The sequence below is a fragment of the Leptodactylus fuscus genome, chromosome 8, assembly GCF_031893055.1.
Source record: "Leptodactylus fuscus isolate aLepFus1 chromosome 8, aLepFus1.hap2, whole genome shotgun sequence".
Lineage (NCBI taxonomy): Eukaryota > Metazoa > Chordata > Amphibia > Anura > Leptodactylidae > Leptodactylus > Leptodactylus fuscus.
Window position 1 is genome coordinate 41,495,345 of NC_134272.1, and position 17,780 is coordinate 41,513,124.

Consider the following 17,780-nt stretch of genomic DNA (forward strand, 5'->3'; position numbering starts at 1 on the left):
GGAGGTTTATAGACCTTATACAGAAGGCCGAAAGAGAGGGTGCTCCTTCCCTGCTCTTGGCCTTGGATGCCGAGAAGGCTTTTGACAGGGTCCACTGGAGCTATCTTGATAGTATTTTGGATAGATTTGGTGTGGGCCCTATCTTTAAGTCTGCTATTCTTGCTCTTTATTCCTGTCCTTCGACCCGTGTGCTCTTCTCAGGTTTCCTATCTGATCCCTTCCTGATCTCGAATGGGACCCGTCAGGGCTGCCCCCTGTCCCCCATTATATTTTCTTTGGTGATGGAGCCCCTGGCGGAGTCCATTTGAGCAGATGTTGATATTGAGGGTATTGTTGTGGGCCGTCAGCAACACAAAATTGGTCTGTATGCTGACGACGTCATTTTAGCCCTGTCTTCCCCTAGCTCCTCCCTAAGGGCGGCTACTGCCGCTCTTGAGAACTTTGGTAGGGTCTCCTACTATAGAGTTAATCCTTCCAAATCCCAAATTTTGCCCATAATTATCGCGCCTTCTCTGCGGTGTGATCTTAGCCTTAGATTTCCTTATTAGAGATGAGCAAACAGTGAAATGTTCGATTCGAGTAGCTGCTCAATACTCGACTGTTCTATCAAACATCGAACTCCATTATAGTCTACGGGGAAAAATACTCGTTTAGGCGGAAACCAATGTTCGACTCAGGAGGGTCACCAAGTCCACTATGACACCTCAGCAAATGATGCCAACACCTCTGGAATGCAACTGGGACAGCAGGGGAAGAATGCCTGGGGGCATCTAACAAGCCCAAGTCACAGTTTTACTCCAACATCACAGCCCATCAACTAAGTAAAAAATATGCAAATCTATTCTCCTGGATGGAATTAGGAGAACAGAGTGCACTCTGTACACCACCCTATAGAGGGCAGCATCCTTAACATCATGAACGACTCAGTTATAAAGTCTTTTAATCATAATGTGGATTTAATTGCCAAATCAGTATTTCTGTCCCAAAAGGAACAGCTTCCCAGCTATGGACAGCGCTGTTTCGGCCTATTGGGCCATCCTCAGCATAGCGTAGGGATACTGATTTAGCAGAGTGAGAGACTATAGATCAGGGTCGGGGAACAATCGTACACATCAGGGAGAGTGTTTGCCTACATAGGCAGTACGGAGACTTACAAGTCATTCCTGCTCCGCTAGGGATTCTGGGTAAAAAATATGCAAATCTGTTCTCCAGGATGGAATTAGGAGAACAGAGTGCACTCTGTACACCACCCTATAGAGCCCATCAACTACACACTTTCCACACTCAAAAAACCCACTAGTGGAAAAATACCTGGAAACCTTTTTTCCTCCCCAATTGGATGGACAGAAACCCATATTTTACTCTAATGAAACCTTAACAAGCACCCCTTTAAATCACGTTGCCCATGACAACCACAGATGGAATAGGCAATGGGAAATCCAACAGTACCCACCCTGAAGTGTGTGTGTGTGTGTGTGCGTGCGTGCGTGCGTGCGTGCGTGTAAGACCTTCCAAAATTCACTTTCCTGGCCCTTAATGTGAGCCCTTCCAAATTAAGTTAGAGGCCCATGACCTGAGTTACCAGCAGAGATTAAGGCCCTTTAGGAGACTGCAGTCTCTTAACAGCAGTGTTTTAGGCCCTTTAACTTAGTTGTGCCTTGCACCAGCAGTGTTTTTGGCCATTGGAGTGAGTTGAGCCTCTAACCAGCAAAGTTTGGTGAAATTAGGGTGGATTCAGCCTCTAACCAGCAGAGTTTGGGGAAGTCAGGGTGGATTTAGCCTAGAAGGATCAGAATTGTGCAACGCAGATGGTGGAGGAATATGAGGAGGAATTGTAGAGGTTGAGTACAGACATGACAATTCATGTTGGCGTGCTTGACATTGGTGGGCACGAAAATGATGGGTCTATCCAGTGGCTGTTCATTTTGATGAAAGTCAGCCGGCCAGCACTCTCAGCTGACAGCTGGCTGTGCTTATCCATGATGATACCACCGGCTGCGCTGAAAACCCTTTCAGATAGCACGCTGGTGGCAGGACAGAAGAGCACCTCCAAGGCGTATAGGGCAAGTTCAAGCCACAGGTCCAACTTCGACACCTAATACGTGTAGGGCGCAGAGGGATTGGAGAGGACAGGGCTGTGGTCGGATAGGTATTCCCGCAACATGCGCCTATACTTTTCCCGCCTGGTGACACTAGACCCCTCAGTGGCGGGAGTTTGGCGAGGGGGTGCCATTAACGTGTCCCAGAGCTTAGACAGTGTACCCCTTGTGGGTGTGGACCGGACGGCACTTGTTCACCTCATAGAGGAACTGCCCTCTCTGCCGCCAACGACACTTGATGGAAACATCTCCATCAAGTTCTGCACCAATTGCTTGTGAAATATAAAAAAAAACAAAAAACTTGCAAGTCTTCAGTAGGTGATACCTTTTTTTAATGGCTAACTCATGATGATAACAGAATATGACGTTTCAAAGCTTACTCTGGGCTTCTTCTTCAGATATATCTAAAAACACTTTTTGTAGGCTGCATATTTATCTATAACTGGACACAGGGATAGGATTTCAGGAGGGAGGGGGGAAGAGGCTTATTACTATATACATATAAAAACAAATAATCCCCAGTTCCCAGAGTCTTTATATTTATGGCTGTCATAGTTCAATGATTTGTATAGAAAGACATAAACCCAAGTTCATTCCACTATCCAGAGTCTTGAATAGGGTCATGCACTTGTACTCATAAATCAGTTGCTGTTTTCTTGATTTAAAATTCCCTCGAAAATCAAAATTTTCATGTAATTGGTGATATTATGATTTTGCTGGCAGAAATGTTTTGGCACGGGAAGGTCTATTCTCTGTTGTTTAATTGTATGGTAATGTGAATTGATTCTCATTATGAGTTTCTGGCCGGTCTCTCCAACATACAGATTTTCAGTGGAACATTTGGTGCACATGATCAAATACACTACATTAGGTGTGTTACAGGTGAACGTACCTGGGATTTTACATTCCCTGTTAGAGTTTGGTATCTCTATCCTGTCAGTGGTCAGTATGTGAAGGCAGGTTTTGCACCTTTTCTGTCCGCATGGAAATGTTCTTGTGTTGGTTGGAGGTGACAGTGAGCTGCTGACAACCATATTTCTGAGGTTTGGTGGCTGTCTATAGCACAGGAGAGGGGGGTCTGGATATATGGATTTTAGACGGTGGTCTTGTGGCAGTCATTAATGCGATTGGCCCTCCCCTCTACCGGAATAAAAGACAAGATGTTATTTTTATACCGGGGGTCAAGGATTGCAAATATCCAGTATTGGTTGCTCTCCATTATTTTGACTATGAGCTTGTCACTTGAAAAGCACCCCAACATGAAGTCAGCCATGTGTGCCAGAGTGTTACTTGGCATGACTTTGCTGCCCCCACCGGAAAGGTCACTCTCCATTTCTTCCTCTTTATCCTCCTCCTCCTCCCTTTCGCCCCATCCGCGCTGCAAGAATGGGACGCATTGAACTTCCCTGGTAGCCTCCTGTGTCACAATCATATCATCTGCCATGTCTTCATCCTCCTCCTCCTCCTCCGTCATTAAACGCTGTGAAGTGGACAGGTGTATAGAACTACTCTCCTGCTGTGACAGTTCTGTTGCTATCCCTGACTCCTCAGTGTGATCTGCGTTATCCCTGATGGCAATGAGGGATTCTCGCATCACACACAAGAGCGGGATTGTTATGCTCACTAGTGCGTCGTCACAGCTGACCCTCTTGGTGGACTCCTCAAACATCCGCAGGATTTCACATAGGTCTCCCATCCATGGCCACTCATGGTTGAGAAACTGAGGGAGCTGAGTTTGTGGCAACCTAGGGTTTTGGAGATGGTACTCCATCAAAGGTCTCTGCTGCTCAACCACTCTGCTCAACATATGATATGTTGAGTTCCAGCATGTGGGAACGTCGCACAACAGCCGGTGTTCGGGCAGATGTAGGCGTTGCTGGAGTTGTTGAGGCTAGCAGCAGCTACTGTAGACTTGTGAAAGTGGGCGCACAAGCGCCGCACTTTCACCAGTAGCTCGTGCACATTTGGGTATGTCTTTAAAAATCGTTGCACCACTAGGTTAAAGACGTGGGCCAGGCATGGAACATGTTGGAGGCTGGCAAGCTCCAGAGCTTCTACCAGGTTCCTGCCGTTATCAGACACGACCATGCCTGGGCCCAGGTGCAGCGGCTCAAACCATATTGCTGTCTCATTGAGGAGGGCATCCCTCACCTCGGAGGCAGTGTGCTGTCTGTTCCCCAAGCTGATGAGCTTCAGCACGGCCTGCTGACATCTACCCACGCCAGTGCTGCAACGTTTCCAACTCGTAGCTGGAGTCAATTTAACGGCGGTGAAGGAGGAGGGTGTTGTTTTAGAGCCCCTGCCAAGAGTGATAGGCGGGGAGACGAGGTACCCCGGCCCAGTTTGTGAGCCAGTCCCAGCCTCAACTACATTCACCCAGTGTGCCGTCAGTGAAATGAGCGTCCCTGTCCGCATGCACTTGTCCACGCGTCGGTGGTCAAGTGGACCTTTGTTCAAAGCGCGGAACTTAGGGCCCGCCTGATGTTGAGTGACACGTGCTGGTGCCAGGCGGGGATGGCACCCTGGGAGAAGTAGTGACGGCTAGGGACGGCATAGCAAGGTACCGCACTTGCCATCAGGTCCCGGAAGGCCGGAGTTTCCACAAGCCGGAACGGCAACATCTCCTGGGCCAGTAGTTTGGAGATGTGCATGTTCAAGGCTTGCGCATGTGGGTGGTTAGCGCTGTATTTTTGCCTGTGCTCAAATGTCTGAGAGATGGTGGGTTGCTGGGAGGAGGTGCATGATGGTGCAGGAGAAGGAGCTGACACAGGAACAGGGGAGGATAAGGGAGAAGTCCTAAAAGTGGCGGTGTCCTGGCTGGTGCTCTGGACTGCAGCGCCAGCACTGGCAACAGTGGGAGAGGCAATGGCAGCAACGCTGGACAATTGTTCTGTGTTCGCTCTCTCCCATTGAGCCCAGTGCTTGGATTCCAAATGAGCGAAGGGGCGTGGCGGAGTGCAGGAGGCGTGACGGAGCGAAGGGGGCGGGGCTTAGCGCCATTCGCAGGCAGAGAGCAGGCACGGAGAAGACCTGCTCTCTGCCTGAGCATGAGGGGAGGCTGCTGGAGCAGCGCTGCTCCAGTGGCCTCCCCAAACCACCGCTCGGTGCTAAGCCAGTCCAGGACAGCTTGTCCTGGACTGGCTTAGGTAATCAAAAATGCCGCCTTCCCTGGGGTCCTGACATAGCGCCGCCTGAAGCACTTGCTTCAGGTCGCCTCATGGGAGGTGCGGCGCTGCATGTCCAGGTCGGGTCAGTGTCCTCGTCGTCAGTGGCGTAACTAGGAATGGCGGGGCCCCGTGGCGAACTTTTGACATGGGCCCCCCCCCCATCCCAACTGACGCCGAAGACCTCGACCGACCCCCTCCTCCGCACTCTATTATGTCCCTTACTGGCCCCTGCACACAGTATTAACCCCAATAGTGTCCCCTGCACACAGTATTAACCCCAATAGTGTCTCCTGCACACAGTATTAACCCCAATAGTGTCCCCTGCACACAGTATTAACCCCAATAGTGTCTCCTGCACACAGTATTAACCCCAATAGTGTCCCCTGCACACAGTATTAACCCCAATAGTGTCCCCTGCACACAGTATTATCCCCAATAGTGTCCCCTGCACACAATATTAACCCCAATAGTGGCCCCTGCACACAGTATTAACCCCAATAGTGGCCCCTGCACACAGTATTAACCCCAATAGTGGCTCCTGCACACAGTATTAACCCCAATAGTGTCCCCTGCACACAGTATTATCCCCAATAGTGTCCCCTGCACACAGTATTAACCCCAATAGTGTCCCCTGCACACAGTATTAACCCCAATAGTGGCCCCTGCACACAGTATTAACCCCAATAGTGGCCCCTAGACCCCAGAGTATAATAATCGGAGACCCGGGGAATAAAAACATTTAGAAAAAAAACCACTGTTGCTTCTTACCTGTTCCCCGGCTCCTGTGCTGTGCTGTCCTCCTCTCGCGTCCTTCGTTAATGACGTTGGACGTCACATGACCCGGGAAGCATGCCGGGTTCATGTGACGTCAGAGACGTCAGACAACAGTAGAACGGAGGCTTGGCAGGATCGCGGAGAGGTAAGTAACAGTTTTTTATGTTTATTACCTCTCCCGATCCGCCGGTCATTATACTCGGGGGTCTGCAAAGACCCCCAAGTATAATGATAGCCTTTGTGGGGCCCGCGGTGTCACTTGCCGATCCCGGCCCAGCCAGGATCGGCAAGTGAATAGGGCCCGTAACTGCCTATTTAAAAAAAACCGCAGCGGTAGCGGCTGTCACCGGGCCCCCTAATGGCCCGGGCCCTGTGGCAGCTGCTACTGCTGCTACCACGGTAGTTACGCCACTGCTCGTCGTCCACCACCTCCTCTGCCAATTCCTCTCTCGCCTCCTCCTCCTGCACACTGCACATGGCAACAGGCTGCCCTGATGGCAACTGTGTCTCATCATCGTCACTGAGGGTGGGTTGCTGGTCAACCACCACAAAATCAACAGGAGATGGAGGAGACTCCAGTGCTTGGGCATCTGGACACAGAAAGTCGTCTGGTAGCTTTGTGGAATCGGGAAATGGAGGGACAGGGAGAGGGACAGATAAAGGACCAGAGAACAGCTCCTGGGAGCAGGGAAAGTTGGGATTACTCTGCTGGGAAGAGTGGGCATTTTGGGAGGAAGGTTGACCAGAATGTTCTGTAGGAGGAGGAGTTGAGGTAGAGGCTGACTGGCTGGTGGATAATGTGGTGGAAGCATTATCCACCAGCCATTGTAACACATGTTCCTGGTGCTCGGGCCTATTTACTTTTGTGCCCTGCACCCTACTTAATGTGGCCAGCAAGCTGGGGACTGTGGAGAAACGCAATGCTTGCTGCCCCTAAGGAGTAGGCACGGAATGTACTGTGTCTTCACTGCGACCTTGCTCCCCAGCAGCATTCCCACGCCCCCGGCCTCGCCCATGGCTTCGTCCACATCCCTTACCGGTAGCCTTGCGCATTTTTAGATAGTTTTGATGGTTTGGTGGGTACACAACGTGATAACCTGGATGAAGCGTATATAGCCTGAGAAATAGAATGTATATCCCACTGATTTTTTGTGGGTACACACTATGACAACCTGAATGAACCGTATATAGCCTGAGAATTAGAATGTATATACCACTGATTTTTTGTGGGTACAGACTGTGACAACCTGGATGAAGCGTATATAGCCTGAAAATTAGAATGTATATCCCACTGATTTTTTGTGGGTACACACCGTGACAACCTGGATGAAGCGTATATAGACTGATAATTAGAATATATATCCCACTGATTTTTTGTGGGTACAGACTGTGACAACCTGGATGAAGTGTATATAGCCTGAGAATTAGAATGTATATACCACAGATTTTTTTGTGGGTACACACTATGACAACCTGGATGAAGCGTATATAGTGTTTAGGGCTGAGAATTTCAGTGTATATCCCTTAATTTCAGGTGTGTGTGTGTGTGTGTGTGGGGGGGGATCAATACACTGTTGAACCCTGGATTAAGCGTATATAGGGTATATGGGCATACAATTTCAGTGTATCCCACTTAGCTTAATCCCCACCGTGGAAAGCTGGGTTGCGCAGATACAGCCTGGCTTAATTCCTGTGAATCCCACTTTAGCGTTTGTGGGTAGACACTGTGCCAAGCTTTCTACTGTGCCTGAATCAGGCAAACTGCCATAAACATCTCAAAAATTGTAAAAAAAATGTTGTACTTTATTAAATTTAACACATTAAAAATACACAATAATAAATGTACAGGGGATAGTACAAACCATATAATACATGGAGGTTAAGTTGCAATACTGCATCAAAGGCTGTAGGTATAACTCATGTTACATATATATATCAGATGTCATGGTATATCTGTGCGTCTGAACAGCACTTCATTAGTTTAAACATGGTTTACATAGAGTATATACACATAAATAGAATTAAGATCATGCAGGGTTACATTTACCTATAAGTAGACCTCCATGTACATGAACGCGCCCCGACGAGCGTTTCGCCACTACCATGGCTTCGTCAGGGGGAAAAAAGATGGGGGAAAGGAAGCGCCTATCCTTATCTTTTTACTGCATTTAAGTTCAGCAGGTAACGCTCCCCGCATAGATTTGTCCTGTCTTTTAGCACTATGGTCTGTCATATATGTTGAACGGAGCTGCCAGCTAATGCGCATGCGCCTAGAACCGTACCTTGCGCATGCGCACATGAGACATTCTGGACGCCGCAAACACGCGGCGCCTGATAGTATGTGTATCGGCGGTTTGGCGCGTGACGTCCTTTCCTGCCGTACACATCAATGTTATTAGCCCTTTATAAACCCAGCAATGCCTGAGCAGGACAAGCAATTTGTCCACAGTGGCGGGGTAAGTTGATTTCTCTTTAATACATTTGTACAACTCATTTATTTGTTGCTAATAGTTCTGAAACTATGCCAATTGGTTGTTTCTGTTTAACAACAGTATGGATCAAATTAATGGTGGTCACATACTGGGTTACATTGATTTACGCAGAATGTGTCTTTACATGTTTATCTGCGCTGTTTATCTGCCTGTTCGCCACAAGGCTGGTTCCTTCCTCTGTATCCATTTCCAACTTGGAACAGTTGGTTACATAACCGGTATTCCACCTGTCTCCTTCCTTGGCGGAACAAATCAGATTCCATAACTTGCATCTGTCCAGATGTCTGAGGATCTATATAGAGTGCACTCGCTCCTTCAGAAGAGCTTAAAACCTCCTAGTCAATTTCATAGGAAGGCAGAAGGGCCTTAAGCCCTCTAAACCCACCATATCCAGGTGGGTGAAGGAGGCTATTAAATCTTCTTTTTCATCCCAAGGTCTGCCTCCACCTGCCTTCCTGAAGGCGCATTCTACAAGGTCAGTGGCGACCTCATGGGCCGAGAAGCGGGCTTTGCCCCTAGAGCAGATTTGCGCTGCAGCGGCATGGTTCTCAGACTCTACTTTCGTTAAACACTACAGATTATGTAGCTGTTCTGCAGAAGCCTCTGCCTTTGGGCGTGCTGTACTAAGCTCTGTTGAGCAACAAAACCCGCCCTAGGGGATTACTTGATATCTCCCCGTATTGTGCCGCTGGTGAGACGACAGGGAATGGAAGATTATGAATGATAATCTGTTTTCCCTTAGTCCAATCAGCAGCACAACTGGGGTATTTCTGCCCCTGTGAGCTGTTAGGACAGGTGGAACTTTTAATTAACTAACAGCTTTAACTAAAAGAAAAGAAAAGAAAAAGAAAAGAAAGAAAAGCTTTAACCCCCTATAAGAGGCCGCAAGACCTCCTCCCCCCTGTGTTAGTATCAAAGTATACAAATACAAATCCAATATATACCATGACAAGGATCTGGGAGGGAGCCTTGTGCTGCTGTTTGGGCTAAGGGAAAACAGATTATCATTCATAATCTTCCATTCCCCCTACGCCCAACCAGCAGCACAACTGGGGATTTAGCAAGTATCGCTATTACCCTAGGGTGGGTGATCCTGGCAGGCTGATGCCAAGACAGACTGTCCAAATGCTGTGGAATCCGCCGCACGCCAATCCAGCCTGTAGTGCCTGGCGAAGGTCAGCTGTGAACTCCAGGAAGCAGCGGCACATATCTGTTCCAAGGAAAGGGAACGTCTTTCTGCCCAGGACGTTGCCACCGCTTTGGTGGCGTGGGCACGGACAAACTCAGGTACTGGAAGGTCTTGAGCACGCAGGGAGCAGGTGATGGCCTCCTTGATCCATTTAGACAGAGTCACCTTCGATGCTTTGACACCTCTGTTGTGGCCAAACACATTGATCAGCAGATTTTCTGATCTCCGGAAGGAGGCTGTGCGGTCCAGGTAGATCCGCAGTGCTCTGACCAAGTCCAGCTTGTGCATCATCTCCTCCCACTCAGAAGTGGGGGAGGGAAAGAAGGCCGGTAAAGAAATTACCTGGTTGATATTCTGAAGTGAAGGTACCTTTGGCAAGATCCTGGAACAAACCTCAGCTGTACCCTGTCTGAGAAAAAGGTTATAAAGGGTTCAGAGGCCGCTAAGGCCTGTAGTTCTCCAACTCTTTTGGCGGAGGTTATTGCCAACAGAAAGGTAACCTTGTATGACAGGTACTTCCAATCCACCTCAGATAAAAGTTCGAAGGGGGGAGCACAAAGCCCCTGTAGAACTGCAGCCAGATCCCACTGAGGGACTGGAGGTTGTACCTGGGGTTGGAGCCTGGCGGCCCCTCTTAGGAACTGCTTAATTAGAGGATCTTGTGATAGCCGAGTCTCCAGGAGAGCGGACAGCGCTGAAACTTGAACCTTCAGGGTGGCTGGTGATAGCCCCCTCTCTAGGCCGTCTTGTAGGAACTCCACAATTGAATTTCTGTCGGAATTGCGCTGGTTCTCCTCACACCAGCCTTGGAATATTCGGGCGATCCTCTGATAGCTCCGGTTAGTAGATTCCGCTCTTAAATGGGCTAGTGTCCTTAGCGCTCCCTGGGACAATCCTCTATCTCCACATACGGCACGGTTAACCTCCAGGCAGTGAGGTTGAACCTGTCCAGGTCCTGGCAGAGCTGTCTGTTTAGAGTTACCAGGTTGTGGACTGATGGAAGTCTCCAGTAGATCCCTCGACTCATCAGAATGAGGTGGGTAAACCATGCCCTTTTTGGCCAGAACGGCATGATCACTATTGCCGAGGTCTGGTCCTGCCTGAGTTTCGCCAATACATTCGGAATCATCGGAATGGGAGGAAAAACGTATGCCAGTTTGAACCTCCAAGGTATTGACAGGGCATCCACCGCCAAAGGGTTGTCCTCCTGGTACAGGGAGCAAAACCTTTCTACTTTGGCGTTGTACTGGGTGGCCATCAGATCCACCTCGGGGAGGCCATATCTCGGTAAGATGGTGAAAGATTTCTGGATCCAGGGACCATTCGCCTGACGTCACCAGGCCTCTGCTGAGCTGATCCGCAAGGATGTTCAAGCGACCTCGGATGTGAACAGCCGACAACTGGGACAGATTCCTTTCTGCCCAGGAAAATATTAGGTTGGTCACCTGCAGGAGAGAGGGGGATCTGGTTCCCCCTTGTTTGTTGATATAGTGAACTGCTGTTAAGTTGTCCGACCTTATCTTCACCGCTTGTCCCTGCAGGTGATGTGCAAACGCCAGAAGTGCACGGTGAACTGCCATAAGCTCGCGCCAATTGGATGAGCGCGTTTTCTCCAGACGATTCCATGTACCTTGTACTGGGGTCTCCCCTAGATGCGCTCCCCATCCTGTGAGGGAGGCATCTGTAGTCAACAGGGTCCAGGAGGTCTGGACCGTGGACTTCCCGTCTTGGAGATGAGACCACCAAGCCAGTGATCGACGGGTACTGATGGATAACTGGATAGGCTTCTGAAGTCCTGAAGGACTGTGGTTCCAGACTCTCAAGATCTCGCTTTGTAAGGGGCGCATGTGCCACAGGGCCCAGGGGACTGCCTCGATGGTGGCAGACATGAGACCTAGGACTTTCAAGGCCGTCCTGATAGTAACCTTCCGGGTAATGGAAAGGTGATGAGCCGCTCGACCAATCTTCTCCTTGCGAGGAGAGGGCAGGGAGATCGTCATACTGAGAGAGTCCAAGATGAATCCCAGGAACTGGATCCGGGTTGATGGAACCACTACTGACTTCTGCCAGTTTACTAGCCAGCCCAGCTCGTTTAGTAAAGCCACTGTGGTCTCTAGTTGTGTGGCGAGAACCTCCTTTGACCGGGCTTTTAGGAGCCAGTCGTCTAGATACGGAACTATAAAGATCCCTTGGAGGCGCAGGCGGCTGCGACCGGAGCCACTACCTTTGTGAAGGTGTGGGGGGCCGAGGATATGCCGAATGGGAGAGCCGTAAACTGGAAATGAGACAACCTTCCGTTTAAGTACACAGCAATCCTTAGGAATTTCCTGTGGGCTGGAAAAATAGGTACGTGGAGGTATGCGTCCCTTAGGTCCAAGGTGACGAAGTGATCTCCGGGCTGCAGGAAGGGGAGTACCGATCTGATGGTTTCCATCCGGAACCGTACCTTGTGGATGAACTGATTCAGGTACCTGAGATCGATGATCATCCGCCATCCGCCTGACGACTTGGGAACTAAGAAGACCGGAGAGTAGACGCCTTGGCCGCGTTCTGTGAGAGGAACCGGTTCCAGCGCGGCTTTGTCCACGTACTCCTGATCGGACTTCTCTAGATGAAGTTGTTTGGTGCCCTGAAAAGGGCGAGTTGTTATAAATTTCTCTGCAGGGTGAGAGATGAAACTTATTCTGTAACCTTCCTGGATCAGTTGCAAGACCCAGGGGTCCTGAATATGAAGAATCCAGGCGGCCGAATGATAGGAAAGCCGGCCGCCTACAGCTGCGGGGGCGCGGGGAAGGGAGGTCGGATAGTCAGAAGGATGAGCACTTCTGCTGGTCACGGGAGGCGCCACGACCTCTCCCTCTGGCCTGGGGGCCGGAGCGTCTCTGGCCTCGAGAACCCCTTCTGGAAAATCCGCGGCCCCGAAAGGAAGGTCTTCCACTGTTGGAGGGTTGAGGAAGGTTCTTCCCCTTGGAATCCTCGAGGCCTTCCATAATACGGTCTAATTCCCTACCGAATAGCCTTCCAGGCTCGAAGGGGAGGGCGCACAAATTAAATTTGGAGGCATTATCGGCTCTCCATGGTTTGAGCCATAATGGGCGTCTGGCTGCGGTGCAAAGCGCCATTGCCCTAGAAGCCAGCTTCGTTTGGTAAAAGGTAGCCTCAGATAGGTGGTCTACCATCAGATTAATATCTGACATGGCCGATAGCAGGTCGACTCGATGAACTCCGGTGTCGATGTCCCTAGCTAGGGAAGACAACTCAGCCCGAAGGCCTGACACCACTTCGCTGGCGGAGATGCCCACCGAAGCCTGGGCGGAGGAGGCTGCATATATCCGCCTCAGGGAGCCCTCGACGCGGCGGTCCATAGGATCCTGCAGATTCGATCCGTCTTCTGACGGCACCACCGTGCGCTTAGATAGCTTAGCCACGGCCATATCCACTTTGGGGGGAAACCCCCATGTTCCCTGCTGGGATTCAGCAATGGGGAACAAGGATCTAAAGCGTTTAGTGGAGTTAAACGCTTTTTCCCGGCCGTCTCCATTCTGCCTCCATCTTTCGGACTAAATCCGAATTTGCCCTGAAGGATCTGGATCTTCTGCTGGATCCTTCCCCGCTCTCACGGTCCCTTGCCCGGATGGTCTTGAGCAGCCTGGGCATCTTTTCCAATGGAAATATAGATTTCTCCGCTTCCTCGGATTCCTCCTCTGAATCCAGCTCCCCAATATGGAGATCCTCCAACGGGGGGAGAGAGAGCTCACTGGGCTCCACTCGAGGTCTTTTTGCCATGTGGGAGATGGTATCTTTAACTTCTCTCATAGACTGATGAACGAAGTCTTTTACCCAGCCGACCACATCACGCAGGGGGATATCCTCTGATGGGGAGCCTCTGCATCCATGGCAATCTCTATATTCATATCCGTCGGGTAAGGGAATCCTGCATTTACCGCAGGATAAATGCTTCCTCTTGGAGGTCGACTTACCCCGGGAGGGGAGGACGGAAGAAGAAGAGGAGGACATACTAAGGAGAAAGCAAATACCAAGTTATTCAGGCTCCATATAAGTGACCAGGTCTGCCCGCCCCTCCCCCCCTGCCAAACCACCACAATGTGCTTGAGGGACAAACCGACAGCTTGAGCACCCAGAGAGTGAGCAAGCAAAGCAGTACTGACAGGGGGGAGTTTAAATAAGCCAGGCAAACCAAAAAGGGGCGGAGTTACGATGAGGCCCCGCCCCCTCACAACAGAGACCCGAAATACGTCAAACCGGGGCCCCTGGAAACTGGAGACATCCAGGAGGAGACCTGAATACTTCCCCCCTACCATCCGCAACGGAGGGGGGAGAAATAGCAGAAAAAACCCGCAGTTAGAGGCGACCGACGGCCGGAGAACTGCGCATGCGCGGCAAACCCGGAAGCGGAAGTTCCACCGCCCGGGAACACGGCCGCGCACTACAGTTCCCCCTTTGCCGCTGGAGAAAAGAAGTTCCTCCCCGTCTCCTGACCCGCCGAAGTGCCGGCAGACATGCGCCGGCACAGGGGGAAGATGAGCACACCCCAGACGGGAGGAGGCAAGGAGAGGTGGTAAGCTGAAAGTCGGAGGGAGAGGTGCCCCCTGTAAGAGGTTGCAACACCTCTCCCCCCCCCCCCGCCACCTGTCCTGTCCGCACAGGAAAGAAAAAAACACAGGGGGGAGGAGGTCTTGCGGCCTCTTATAGGGGGTTAAAACTGTTAATTAAAAGTTCCACCTGTCCTAACAGCTCACAGGGGCAGAAATACCCCAGTTGTGCTGCTGGTTGGGCGTAGGGGGAATGGATGATTATGTAGATAATCTGTTTTCCCTTAGTCCCAACAGCGGCACAAGACTTCTCTCCCTATGTGTGCCCTCTTATAGGGGCCAGCCATGTGTAAATACTTTGGCTAATTAAAAATTCTGCCTGTCCTACCAGCACACAGGGGCAGAAAATACCTTGTATTGTGCCGCTGTTGGGACTAAGGGAAAACAGATTATCTACATAATCATCCATTCTTAGCCAGGAAGGCTATTGCCTTACGGTGGATGGCTCCCCACCCTCCCTTCTTTTCTACGTGTAGGAAACTGGTGAATTCTATTATCCCGTATAATAAAATAGTATATAAAGGCAGAAATTGCCCTCAAAAATTTCAGAAGGTTTAGGGCTCTTGGTGTGACTCATCTCTGACTGTACCCGGCCCCATCATTTTGTACTGCCCTGAACACATTTATTGCTTAGATACAAGGGAGGAGCCCTTGGCCTGACTTGTACAGTATTTCCCATGTTATTCACTAGGTTTCCCTATGATTATGACACAGGGGTTGGATTAAAGTACATATTTGTATGTGTGGTTTTATTTTTTTGTGTATATGCTCTTTCTCCCCACAGGTCGAATTGGAATCTGTGCTTCTTTCAGCTCCCTAGCCTGGATCTTCTACTGGACAACATTTGCTTGATATTTATGTCTACTATAGACTATGCAGCACTGTTTTTGTTCTTTTTATGGTTCTTTTTATATTTTCATAAAATTTCCAGACTATGTTCTTTTGTGAATTCTTTTGCATTATGTACTACTGTTGTGTAATCTGTTACAATTTTCAATAAACCGATGTTTTAAAAACAAAACCAGGAGGAAGGATACAAACGGTTAACTAGATGGTACCATGTCCCATCTAAGTTACACAAAATTTTTCCATCTGCCTCCTTAAAGGGGTTGTCCCATCGCAAGGATCCTATCTATACTGCTTGTTAATGTGAATGTAAGACTTTTCCTAAATACATTGCTTCAGCAAAACTGCTTTGTTTGTCCACTATATTACTTTATTCATTTTTTTTTTTTGACACATCCCTTGACTTATCTGGTCATAAGTCAAGTGATGTATCTGCTGCTCTGAGGGGGGAGGGAGGAGGGGCTAAGTGCACGGGAGTGAGCCGGGGGGGGGGGGGTAGTTTACCCTTTGGGGGGAAGGGGCCACCAATACAGACTCAGCATCCGCTGGGGGGGGAGGGGGGGGGGTGCGCTGAGGAGCGGAATAACAGCATCGCTCCTGCCACTGCTGGCTTCATGCAGGGCAGGAGCATAGCAATGTTGCAGGCACCTGTGCCGGTGTCTAACCCTCCCCGGCATCCGCCTCTCTGTTACAGCGGATGCCGGGTCTGTATTCGCATTGTGAAGGCTAGACTGGTCTCACCATCTATGAGAGTGCACGCAGGGCCAGCGGCATCTCGCCGCTGGCTTTGCATATGTAACCCCGCCCACCAATGATGCAACAAAGTAGGAAGACAGAATATTTTATAGCAACAAAGACTGGTGAGTATGCGACGTGGGAATACCCCTTTAAGGTGTTGGCAGAGAAGTACAGAAGGGGGGATGCTATTGCATATTTTCTGGGAGTGTGTTGGGTTGAGGGACTTTTGGGCTCCACCTTGTGATTTTCAAAGTATACCAGATCACTCCTTCTTGGTCACCAGCCTTCTATCTACTCCTATATCCTCTATCTATTCCTATATCTACTACTATATCCTCCCTGAAGCATGTGGCCAGGGCCTGCATTCCCACATTCTGGAAATCTTCCACTCTCTCCCTCGCTCCTTCACTGGATCCACGAAATGGAGGATATCCAAAGCATGGAGGACCTCACCAACTGTGTCCAAAATACACGAGTCCTTTATTGTGCAGGGCAGCACGGTGGCTCAGTGGTTAGCACTGCAGCACTGAGTCCTAGGTTCAAATCCTGCCAAGGGCAACATCTGCAAGGAGTTTGTATGTTCTCCCCGTGTTTGCGTGGGTTTCCTCCCACACACCAAAGACATACTGATAGGGAATGTGGGACAGTGACTGACAATATCTGTAAAGCGCTGTGGAATATGATGGCGCTATATAAGCATAATAAATAAATATTGTGGCCCCGATTCCTTGGATTCTTTTCTAAGGTTCCACAATATTATAGGGACGTTGTGTAGACTGTATGCTTTAACTCCACTTCCATTGGTTGTTGTTGGAACTTCTTGAACATACTCGAACCCGTTACCGCCCCCCCCCTTTTTTTCCCTTCTCTCTTTTTGTTCTTCCCTTTCTTTTTTCCTTCTTCCTTTACCCACCTTCTTGTTCTTTTCACCTCATATACGTCCTTGCTCTCCCTAATAGTCTTTCCGCCCCTGACACCACTTCTTCTACTGATACAGCTTTCTGTATTTTTTTTACTTTGTGTAGCAGCTGTTTTTGTACTGTTTGTTATTCTTCTTCTATATGATACAATTAAAAAATAAATAAATTATACTTTACTGAGTTTGGGTTTCTTGCAAACAGATACAGAATACTAAGCAAAACAATGCTGTGTCAAACAGACCAAAGGTTAAGTTCACATGCAGCAGAGTGGTAGTGGAAATGTCTGTATCTGTCTATGGCTGGGTTCCCCTGTGTGTAGAGACTTTATTCAGCATTGGTTTGAAATCACCAAAGTCTTGAAAGACCAACTTTTTCCACTTAAAAACTGACACCAAACAGAAGCCATTATAGTTAGAGATATAGTCAATGGGTCCCTCGTGCTCAGCTTTTCAGTCACAGAATGGATCAGATTGTGTCCCTTTTCCTGTTCTTCTAGTCCTCAGACAGACCAGAACGGAAATATAGACGAGGTGTGAATCTAGCTTACTTTGTACAAAAAGGCTTAGAGATCCAAATGCCCACTGCAGAAGTATCTAATTCATATATGTGACATTTTCAGATTCCAATCTGTCTATGTTAAGATTGTACAAATAATTATTTTTCTTATTTAATATTGCTGCTGAGGGGTCTTTAAACAAACTAGTACTTACCTCTCCCTGGCCTGTGTCCAGCAGAAGCTCCAATCATCTGTATATACGTAGGTCTCCTGGCTGACATCACCAGAGACAAGAGGTCACTGCTGCAGCCAATTACAGGCTGTAGTGTTGACATCTGTACAAACAGCACAAGTACTAAAACATGCAGTTTGTGAAGAGATGTGTGCTGAGACCTGTAATTGGCTGCAGCAGTCAACTGACAAACAGCTCAGGACCTAGATACAGA